The sequence below is a fragment of the Passer montanus genome, unplaced genomic scaffold, assembly GCF_014805655.1.
Source record: "Passer montanus isolate IOZ18808 unplaced genomic scaffold, ASM1480565v1 scaffold23, whole genome shotgun sequence".
Lineage (NCBI taxonomy): Eukaryota > Metazoa > Chordata > Aves > Passeriformes > Passeridae > Passer > Passer montanus.
The window spans coordinates 1,006,478-1,018,264 of NW_024366926.1; positions in this window are offsets into that span (position 1 = coordinate 1,006,478).

Genomic DNA, 11,787 nt, shown 5'->3' on the forward strand with positions numbered 1-11,787 from the left:
GTTATGTAATTTAAATGTAGTTTTCTTGTAATACAAGTTCGTTAAGTTGATAAGTATCTACTTACATTTTAAGATGAACTGACTATATTGGTATCCACATTTCCAAAAGGAGCTCGTTTTGGTCTCTGTACATTTATGCATTGTATGGCACCTCCTCTTGCTACAGGTGACTGTCTCACTGAAAGAGAATTTTTAATAGGTGTTAATGATCTGTAAGAGATTTTATCCTAAAACTCTGCTTCCATCCTTCAGACCAATTCATAGTGGCCCTAACCCATGCCACTATATATTCTGTCTTCACTGTATTTGAAGGTAGGCCACAGAAAGAATTCTTTGTAGGAATATGATTTTTTGCAAAGGTGCATTATTAACTCAAGGGAACAGAATGAATGAAGCAGGACTTGGGGATGTGCTAAAACCCAGCCTACATAACCAGGCAATATTGTGTACTTGTACTGGAATATGCCTCTGAATATAGAAGTCTCCTCCCCAGAGAGTCATCTCTCTTAAAAGACTGTAAATTTGAGTGTAATTTACTTTCCTCAAAAGATTTATTTCCTTGTTCTTCATTCTTCTAATGAGCATCTGTTTGGGACAGCATTCTCCTTGGCCTTGCCAAATGTATGTGAATGCCTTAACAATTATCTCATTAGACTATTTGATTATATTTTTAATTAAACATCTTCAACAAGGAAACTTGGAGCTTAGGATCAATGAAAAATATAATTACCATCTTCACCTACTGTGCATTTTACAGGGATGCAAATACATGGAAAATATTGCCATAACTTTAGAAACTTCTTACATCACTGACTAAAAGAAAGACATGGCATGTTATTCAAGAAGACTGATGCCTTGGAATGCCTCCAGTGTGGGAAAATGAAATGGCTTTTGTCAGTGTGGTGCTTCTGGATTTGTTGTGTACACAACACATTTACTACAAAGATTGACATTCCAGCACTTAAGAGATTCCTGAGTGTGACTTTTTCCTTAGCTGTTCCGAGGAAGTTTCCATGCTAACCAGAGCTGCAAACATTAAATTTTCCTCTGAAGAGATTGTCTGGCAAATAAATGTCCTCCAATTACTCCACTATCAAAATCTTGCATCATTTACGTACAGCTTATGTTTAATGTAGTGCAACTTTGCTTAAGAAAAGAAAAAAAAAAAAGAAGCTAATTTATATTATCTACTGTTCATGTTGAAACTTCCTTAATAAAAAGTTGGGTCTCTATCTATGCCTAAACTGGGAGGTTCAAGAGCACCTCCAAGTTCCTGGTTTGGGATGCATGTCTGGCCACACCTTGACTGTGTACTAGGACAAAACCTGTACATAAACTGGACAGAATCATCCCTGAGACCAAGAGTGTGGGCAACTGAGAACCAAAAATTGTGTGGTCTGCTGCAGTGTACATGTAAAGGTCAGTTTAGAGGGAAACTAAGTCTGACAATTCACGCTTTGCAACTAATGAAAGACATAAAAAAAAAAAAAAGCCCAACGTAGGTCCATCTTACACACTTGGCCCAGAAAGCACCTTCTGTTTGTCTGTATTAGGTGTTGTCCTTATATTATCTAAAAGATCCTAAGCAAATTATGTGAGTGGCTCAGAAAGAAGCAGCAGAGGGAAATAGCTACCACAAAGATTAAATCTCTGGGAAATATTAAGACAGTACAGTGACTGTCTGGGATTTTCAAAAGCGACAATTAATTTTGGGTGTTTCCCTGTTTGGTGCACAAATGGGGACCTCATTTTCAAAAAGTACAGAACAAGTGGTATCTGAACTTTGGCAGCTTGATTCACAGATCCGTTTAGAACTACTGGCCATTTTATGTTCTTTGGCTAAATGGCAGTCAAGGGATAGGGAAAACACTGCCTACAAACATTTGATGAGGCTCAGTGCCAGTGGGAGGAAGTATTTTCAGTCCCCATCTGCAATGAAATCCATTTGTAGGCTAGTGCCAGTGAAGTCTGTAGTGCTCCTCTTGGCCCTATATCAGTACTGTTGCTAAAAAAGAGGCCTGAGATATATTTGGGAGTATTGGTATCTTGTTAAAAAAAAAAAAAAGTAGTTCTTATACCAAGACTTATAGCTCTTAAGGACAATCTTCAAGAAAATCTAATTTACAGGAGCTAATTAGCTCTAGATACTTAAAACCAGACTGGTTGAAATAGTAGTAAATATACAGCAGAGAACAACCTTGCCCAGACAGAAACTACTTGTTCAAACTGGTCCTCTCTGCACTTAACTTTGGAGTCTATCTTAATGAAGGTTTTGTTCAGGAATATTACAGTGAAGAGTTAAATCAGAGCAGCGGAAGAGAGACATTAAAATGTATAGGCAGAGTAGGAGAAAAGGACTTGTTTTCATCTGAGATCTGAAATGAGATGAAGGGTCACTAAGGCTGAGGAATACACAAAGGCTGTCCCAGACTGCAGCCTGTTTGGAAGAAAAGGCTCTCACATCAACAGTAGCTAGATTGTATGGAGGGATAGACCAAAGTCTAGACAAGTTGCCAGAGGCATAGAGGGGCACAGAGAAAAAAGATTTTTTTTCCCCAAAATTGTAGTGTTTCTATTATTTCTATAATTCTATAATTGATGACTCTCTGCTGACCAAATTGTAAAGGCCCAGCATTGTCGATTTTGAATATTCTTCTGTTGCAGCTCTCCAGCATCTACAAGCATTGTGTTTGTCTTCAATCAATGCATTCCTCTTGCTGCAATGCAATTTGGCATCATCCTGTGTGCAAGTGATAGCACAACTTCTGCTGAGAGCTCCACAGTTCCCTCAAACAGAGAAGGAGTGACTTGTACCAATGACAGCTTTATATTTGGCCGTGATCTTCAGTATGCACAGGTCAACAAGAAATGCTGCTTATCTAGTGGTGAATTCTGTGATCTGGGGGTCATCTGTTCTTTTTGGGTTTGGTTTCATACAAGGAAAGTTGGACAATGACAGTTTCAGTAGGTGGCTGTCTGCAGGCAGGCAATCCAACATTTGCAGCGTGTGCATGGCTTTATTACTCTTCCTGAGCTGTTGGAATTCCTCAGGCTATGCACGTGAATTTTTTCTGCTTCATCAAACCCCATTTTGCTAAAGTGACAGAAATGATTGGAAACTATGTTGCTCATATTCATCTTAAATTAGCACGATTTTGCTATTTTTGACTAGCAAATATGTGCATATTCAGATGGGTGATCTTAAACCTAACTGGAAGGGATGGGAACTGAATGTAGTAATTGCAGTGCTTTTCTTTAAAACTAGTAGACTCAGGTAAAGTTAGGAAACCAAATTAACATAACCCCCTTTTTCCTAACTTTTTACCACTGATTGTTGACATCTGTAAGATTTTTCTTTTTTTCAGTTTCTGTCATGGATAGCATTCACTCAGGGACACTGGTTGTAGCAACAGTGTAGCAAACTCTTGAGTCCTGAAAATTGTGCTCAATATTTTCTTCACGATTTTTTTATATTCCCAGTGCCACATTTACAGAGGCAATACCAGGGTCCTTGCAGTGCCTAGTAGCAGCCAAAGGTACATAAACAAATGTCTGACATTACAGGTGGTGAAATATTTCAGTAAAGGTAAAAACATCTATGGATGAAAAGATAATAATAAGATAGACTGATGCAAACATTTTGTTGAGGCATTAAATGTTTTGGAAAACCGGCAAAAAAAAGTTTGAAGATAGACTCCCAGAGAGTATAGCAAGAGAAGTGTAGAACTAAAGAAGTAGAATCTCTGTATAAACTACTAAAAGAGCTATCAAAGAGTCAGAAGAAAACAAAAATAAGAAAATATATGTGATGATATAGAAATATTGTACTCGCTGTAATGGTGCTTGAATTTATTTTTATACTCATAAAAATCTCTTCTGCTTGTCTGAAAATCACTTAAGGGTATCATTCTCCACAAGAGTTCCACCAGAATTATTCCAGAGTAATTATATTGAAATCTGTGGAATTAGCCCAGTTTTGCATTGAAGTTACAGTGATCATAATTTGACTGTAGGTGACAATCACTGTGACACCTACTTACTTTATAAACCATTGTAATTTATATTTCTATTCACATTTGCCATAAAAAGCTGTGAACTAATTTGACCAAAAAGCTGTCTTGTGTCCTATGTAATAATAAGGATTATTTTAATAAACTTTTTTAATGTTATTGTACAAAACTGTGCTTTTAAAAGGTCTGTGCTGGGATATCTGAAGATAAGTTTGGTTTGACTAGGTAAAAAGCTATTTTGTTGTACTGAAGGGGCTGAGTTCTGCCCTAGAAGTTAACCTTTCCAAACAGTTGCACCCACTGAAGTGGATTGCTTTAATTTTATTGGAATAATAAGCAATAATAAGCTTTTGCATTTGTGCAAGCATTTTTTTCAGGATTTTGCCTTGCTTTCTTAAGTGCTTATTAACACCAAGCTTTCATGCAATTTTTCTTTTTTTGCAAGTCATTATCAATTAGTTTTGCTCTCATGGATTTTTCAAATGTCTTTTAAAAAGAAAGAGATACTTTTGAAGAAGAGAACCCCTCCCTCCACAGAGTGAGTGGCATCCCTTCATCCTGGTAATTGTTTTGTCCAGTAACACATAGGCCAGCCACTCTAGCTGACTTCTGTGAGAGTTGAATATGAACAGCTTATGAAAGTTTCACACTTTGGTGATTAAAAAAAATATATATTGATTGATATTATTATGTAATAATTTTTGGACAATTCTTTCCAACTTCCATTTAGTTGCCGCACTGCTTCCCTTAGTAATGTTTTACTGCTTTTTAACTGGAAAGTATTTTTGAAGTGTGAAGCAGATGGAGCAGTGTGATGGACAGTCTTCCTCATGCTTCTTTTCTACTATGTATTTCCACAACTTGAAACATAAACAGATTTTCTAAAAGTTATTAGCCCCAAAGAGAAATTTCTTCAGTATCTCCTGGCCATAAATTACTTTTAGAACAAGCAGAGACAGGAAACAATTTGTAGCAGAAACACGCCCTTGGAAAAGTTTCTCACTTCTCAGAGACAGGTCATCCTTTAATCCCTGTGAAGGAAACACTTGACAATTGGGGTGAAGTGTTAATGAATTGCTTAATTTTCAATTCTGCCTTTATACTCCTAATTATATATTTTTTTGTATGCCTGATAATATTTTGGCATCTGTAACTCCTGCCTCTTGAAGCTTTCAAAAGCAGGAGGCTATATGGGATTTGCTAAATCTCACAATGCATGGAAGAGTAAAATAATCCACATTTCAAAGAAGGAAAAGCTGAGGCATGGCTTGATATATTCAGGGTTATGCAGGACACTTGGTGCAAAGTACTGACTTGGTGTAAAGCTTTGGCTCCCAGTCCCACATTCTTCCTCCCGAAGAGCTGATATTCGGGAGTCAGACCCTTGCTCTTCTGGAAGGTTTTCCTCTGGCTACATATAGCAGTAGTTTACAATCTATTTTCACTTTACTACCTTCCATAGTAATTCCTGCATTTTTTTTTTAATTTAAACCATGCCTTTTTCTCTCTGCATCTGTGGAGATTGTTTCGTAGAAGACTATCTTATTTAAATTTCAAAGACCGTCTTTGCAAAGTACTTCCTTGTGGTGGAACCACCACTTTATGTTTTTAAATAAAATCTTTACTCAGCATGTTTAAAAATTACAGGGCATTGCACACAAGGAGCATTTCAGGCTACATTTGCAAGCAAATTTAGTGTGTACAAATGCAGTCAGAGCATAAGAATGTTGTGATCTTTTGAGTAACCCCCACTGTTCTGCAGTTGCCACTCTTTGGCTTGACACTACGTAATGTGCACAAGCCACCTAAAAAACAAAATAAACTGTATCTCATTCTTTTTGTCTGCAGCTTGTATTTTTTAAAAACCCAAGCACAAAATGTACCATGTATCCTTACTTATCACATGGCTAATTACAGTCCAGCTGCTTTACACTCAAGGAATGCATCTTATTATGTCAATTACAATCAGGCATCATAAGATCCACACAGCTTTGGCTGCATCCATTAACAGGAGAAATGCAGGGTGAACTGAAGCAGCAGCGTGTGGTGCCTGTCTCTTCATAGCATCATCAAACCCACAAGCACTTCCAACACCTTCTTTTCAAACTTAACCCTAGCACTCCATGCCATCAGTGAACAGGGGCAGAAGTGTAGAGCTGGCAAGAGGAAAGTCTGCTAATTCCAGTGCTTGCTCAGTGTCTGGAAGGGACAATCTGTGACATGGTGTTTGGGTGATAAGAAAACACAGCCACCCATGAGATATTCTCTGTCTTTTATTACCACTGGTGTTAAGAATAATCTAAATCTAAAATAAAAGAAGCTTTTGAAAGTATCTAAGTAGGAAACAGGCATTTTTTTTTTCTCTGCTTCTTGAGCTAGGATTTGACTGTATTGTCCACATCTCAATGTAATTTATCCCATTGTGTGGAAAGAGAAAATAATAATGCTCTAGGGAAGGCACACGTACCATGAATGCAAAATATGTTGAAGGAATATGTCCAAATCATACAGGATGCCATGACAGCAAAGCATAACCACATTACCAATTTAAGATGGAGGGAAAAAAATAAAAAGGAGTTGTCATCAACAGAGTGTTTTTATTACTTGGATTATGCTATTGCACAACTACAAATAACACTTAGTCCTCTGTGATACGTATCATAGTTGGTCTACCTGAGGTCAGAATTGGGAAAGTGCCATTATTTACAGAGAAAAATATAGGCATATGTTTGTCCACAGCATATTTTCTGACCCTCATGTACCAAAGTCCATTGAGATGTTCCCTGACAACTTCAAGAACAGCACACTAATAGAAAACAAAATAAAGTTCAGGGGAATGCACTCAAATGCACTTTTATCACCATTGGTGCTAATAGTGATAAAAGTACATTTGTCAAATGCAGTGTGACCAAATCTATCTCTAATTTACCTGGTTATATGAGAGTTTAAAAGGAAGCCTAAGGTAAGAGGGTTAACCTGTACTATTGGATCACTGAAAGTGACTGGGGAGAAGTCTCTCTTCTATTACAGGAAACTCTTTGGTGTCAATTGTTTCCTTTACAACTTTTAAATAGACACATTGTCTCTAAGGCTTATCAGGCAGAGATTTAAACCAGCAAACTTAGCCACATGTTCTGCACATTCAGGAAACAAAATGTGAAAAAATATATTTTTAATTTCTTATTTTAATCTTAGTGAACTTATCATTGCTAGATAGCTGTGAGAATACATTAGGTATGAAATCACCAGAGAGGAAAAAACCCATATTTTTTAAAGCTGTATAATAATGGAATAAAAACATAACTTATTAAAAATTATTTTCTGAAGATCACTGAAAATTTGCAGAATTTATCTGTTTCTGGAGAAAAATATTAGTATTTTTAAAAATAAGATTTATACTCCCTGCTGGTTTGGTTGCCTTATTTCAATATGAGCAGTGTATTTTCTCTAAGAAAGCCAGAGAGGTTCCAATATTGTAATTTTTCTTTATTCTAAAGAGAAGCTGACATGACATTACTCAATTTTAGTATGAATCAAAGGTCTTCTTTTTGACATTAGGTTGGTCAGTGTCACAATATTCAACAAACTTACCTGGGTAGTGGAACAAGGCTGAGAATTGGAGCTACATCAGCTCAAAAGTTTCTGAAGTGTTCAGCCAGAGAGGTCTGCCCTGTAATTTAAGACTTCTCTTAAAGTGTGAAATTATTTTTAAAGTGGTTTGATCAGCAGTTGTGTAAATAAAAATGAGCCTGTGTGCTTTGGGTATTCATTCCTTGACATTGCTCCTGCAGACCAAGTGACTGCAAGCCCAAACCAAATGCAGTGGTTGCTCTTCCATGAGCAGGCAACACAAATTTGGGAGGTAAAAGTACGTGTAGATGGCAAGTGAGAAAAACCAAGATTTTCTTGATTGTTGGGACTTAAATTGGAGCCCTTTGAGTGTCACTATGCAGAAGCTGTTACTGAGAAGAGAGGTACTTACCAAAAGAAAATCAGGGAGGACAGAGCAGTCTACGATGTAGTTTGGAAAAGGCAAAAAAAGGAATCACTTTCAAAGTTCCACTCTGTGGGCAGGTACTTTTTAATTCTCAAATCCTTTGTGGTTGAGAGTTATCCTTTCTCTTTCTTGAGAAAAAATTAAGAAACAAAGCAACCTGTAAGGGGATCTTAATAGATGATTTATCAGCAAATCAGCAGTCATTTGAGTTGTACACATTGACTTCCTCTCACCTCACTCCAGCCGACAGCAGGGGTTTCCTGTTACATCCCTGCACTTCAGCCTCCTTCCCTGCTGTAAACTGATATGGTGCAGGAGGCTTCACTGGAGATAAAGGACTCCTAGTAGTGCCCTACATGCACTGTCCATGTGATCTGCTCTTGGAACCTCAACATTCTCAGATCCAGGGAGGTTACAGTTCTGTGGCTTGTCCACACTCTTTCTGCAGCAATGCAGATCAAAAGTCTTCTTTCTTGGTTACCTTCTTTGACAAGTAATGCCTGCTGCTCATGGGCTTTTAATTCTCTACAGACATGTTTCATCTTTTAACTTGAAACATTCTGTATATTTCCATCCACCAGCTCATCTCTTTCCATCTCTTTTCTGTCCTGCTCAGGCTGGGAGTTGTTTTCACCAATGGTGCAGCATCCACTTTATTTTATACAGAGAAAATATAATTTCAAAGCAGGGGGTTTTTTTTGTTTGTTTAAAGTGCATTAGTCTACTCCAATGCCATTTGTCTTTCTATCTAATACTTCTGGTGTTCAAATATGGTATGAAGCATAGGAAACAAAATAAGAATTATTCTCTTTTAGATGATGGAATTCAATGTGGATTTTCTCTGAAAGGAGATATTCCAAGTAAATTAATTTACTGATACTGCCACAAATACACTGAAGGCAATGGAGTTGCACTGATTAACTATGCCTGCTAAAACTCAGACTGATGTCCTTGTTACCATTGGTTGTGTAATTATTACCCAAGAAGGGGCTCAGAGGATATTTTTTATGACACTGCTGGAAAGCTTTCTATTGTGCAATGCTAGCAAAACAGATATCCAAAAGCAGGTATCAATGTACTTGCCCACTTGTAACTGCCTTAACACTGCAGGCACTCTTTTCTGCCTCAGAAACATGCTTTACTGCAAACCTGTTCCACAGACACTTCAAGTCATGTAGTTAAATATTCAAAAAAAGAAATCTGAAACTCTGCTGATTTTGTTCATTTTGTCTTGGGAATGCTGCAGACTGCAATGTATTTCTTTACACAAAGGACTGTAGCATCTGAGGCGCATCTGTTCTGGTCTGAAGGAAACAGAGCAGGTCCCTTTTCACCCTGTTCATCTCTTTCATTGTTAAAGCAAATAATGAACAAAAGCAGACAGTATCACAAATGCATTTGAAATCAGCAGCTATTTAATCTTTCAGTCTAATATTTTTCTGTATGCATGACTGGGTGTTAAGTCTGTGCTACATTCTACGTCATCTGTTTCAAGTACTTGCAGTGAAGCTGCACTTTCTTGGCACAGGTAGCACAGCATTGACCTGAATGCTGTGACCAAAACCTCAGTCTCCTTCCAGCTCCAGAACAGGCAGCTTTCAGCCATAATCCCATGGTTCTGTAATTCTGTTTAAATAAACAGATGGGTGTGGCTGAAATTCCAGTACTATTAATACAAAATATTTTCATGGCTGTAATTCTTCTGTACCCTGTTTTACTTTTGTTGTAGTTAAATTTACCTGCATTCTCTTGCTAGCTTCTGCGTGCTTTAGCATCCATAAATGAGTTAATAACAAATCCCTTACCTCTGTTTCTCCATTCTGTCGGCATGCAAGCTAACTTTTTATAACTTATAATGAGTTGATATCTGACTTTACAGATTCTTAAATGCAGGGAGGTCCAAGCAAATTTCAGACTATGTGCAGGATAATAAAAAAATATTGGCATCATCATCATCATAACAAAAGTACTTTAATGTACATCTTAGTATTGTTATTTGCAACCCCTTGGACAATCTCTTATTTCTGATAAAAACAGGTAGGGAAGAGGGAGGTGATTGAATTCCTGCACATGATTTAGGTGGAGTTGTAGCCATCTCAGGAAGTTTAGCTACAAATATTGTAGACTGAATTTGCAAATTTTTTAAAATAATGTTCACAGAAGGCCTGTTCTGATTTGCAGCACTTCTAACTAAGAGAAGTGGGGAATCACAGGGTGCTGTGGATAACAGAGCCATTATGCAAAAGTACAACCTTAAAGTTGTGCTGTTGGCACCAATAGTTTTGTAAAAATCTAATGTCAATACAGAATGACTTTCAGATTTCCCTCAATAAAACCTGGTTTAATATCCTGGTGGTGTTGAAACTTCAGCCAACTGTTGGAAATGCTAGACATTTCATTCATATCTAGTATCCTCACCAAAATTACTAGAAAACAAATGGTCAAGATAAAATATAAAAATAACTTTTTTTTTTTAACTGAGAGTACCTTCCTATTTCCATCCTAATCAAATCTCTCATTTTAAAAAGTCACAGCTTTGTATAAAAAGTATTTATGAAGAATGTCTAAAGGAAAGACAAAGTGGCTTGTGGTTGTAAATGGATTTCAGTAGCTAAAATAACCCAGTTGTAATCAAAGCACTGGAGTAAGTATAGGCAACGTATTTATACCATTCCCCAGTATCAAAGTATTTGAAAAGAAACAAAATAGAGTTAACCCTGGTAGTAAATTGTTTTCTTCTTCAGTATAAAATGCAATCTTCAATTATGTTGTAAAGCGAGTGGCTAAAAATATGGTATCATGTCAAATGTTTACTACCACAAGCCAGAGTATTCCCACAGCACAGAAACTGACTATATCCAGTACATCTACATTGGAAGACAAAGTATTTTTTATTTGCTTCATTGTTTTCCAGAGGGCAATTGCCAAACATGGCTGCACTTCATTTGATTGTAATGATGCCTTTGCAAAGCAAGGCTTGAGAGGTGAAAGTGCATGAAGGTCCCCACTATGACTCTGATTTCAAAGACTGGCATTTATTTTAAGTCACATACAGAGTTATTCATACAGAAAAAAATTTTAAATCTCAAGCCCCTTTTTGGTTCTTTCATCTAAAAAATATTAACTAGGTCAGGATGGAAGACACATGTAAGTAATTTTCTGAAATTATTACACTTTTCTGGAAATCTGGTGGTCATTGGACTGAAGGGAGCAGAGAGAAAGATGGAGCTGTCAGACTCTTGCACCATACTACTGTAGAGAAACTGCCTTTAACTCCTCACACCAGAAAAAACTCAGTCACTATCAGTTAAAAAAAGTGAGCCAAAACCATCTGAGCTGCCATTTGTTTGGTTACATTATAGAACATAATTACACTTAAGTCTCACCAGACAAGGAGTTTCTTTCTCAGCCTTCATCTCAGTATAAGACTTGACCTTGATTCTGACCTTGTTCAGCCAAATCTCCTCTTAGGCAGTGAAGAGGGAGTTTTTGTTTGAAGAAGGGATCCTGAGTGAGTAGTGTTAGTGAAGGAGAATGTACACAGGAGGTCTGAGGTGCAGAAATGACTGCAGCAAGTACCTGAATTTCTCTTTCTCACTGAGGTTTTAGCTCTGTTCTGCTGTGGCATCCATGACTGAGATGAGGAGGAGACTGTAATGCACCTCACTAGTGAACTCTGCTCCTACATCTTGTCCTGAGAGGCCAGGACAAAATTTTAGTGTGTCAAGAACATGGAGTGAAAGAGTTAAACTTTAAAGGGTACTTTATAGGATGCACCTC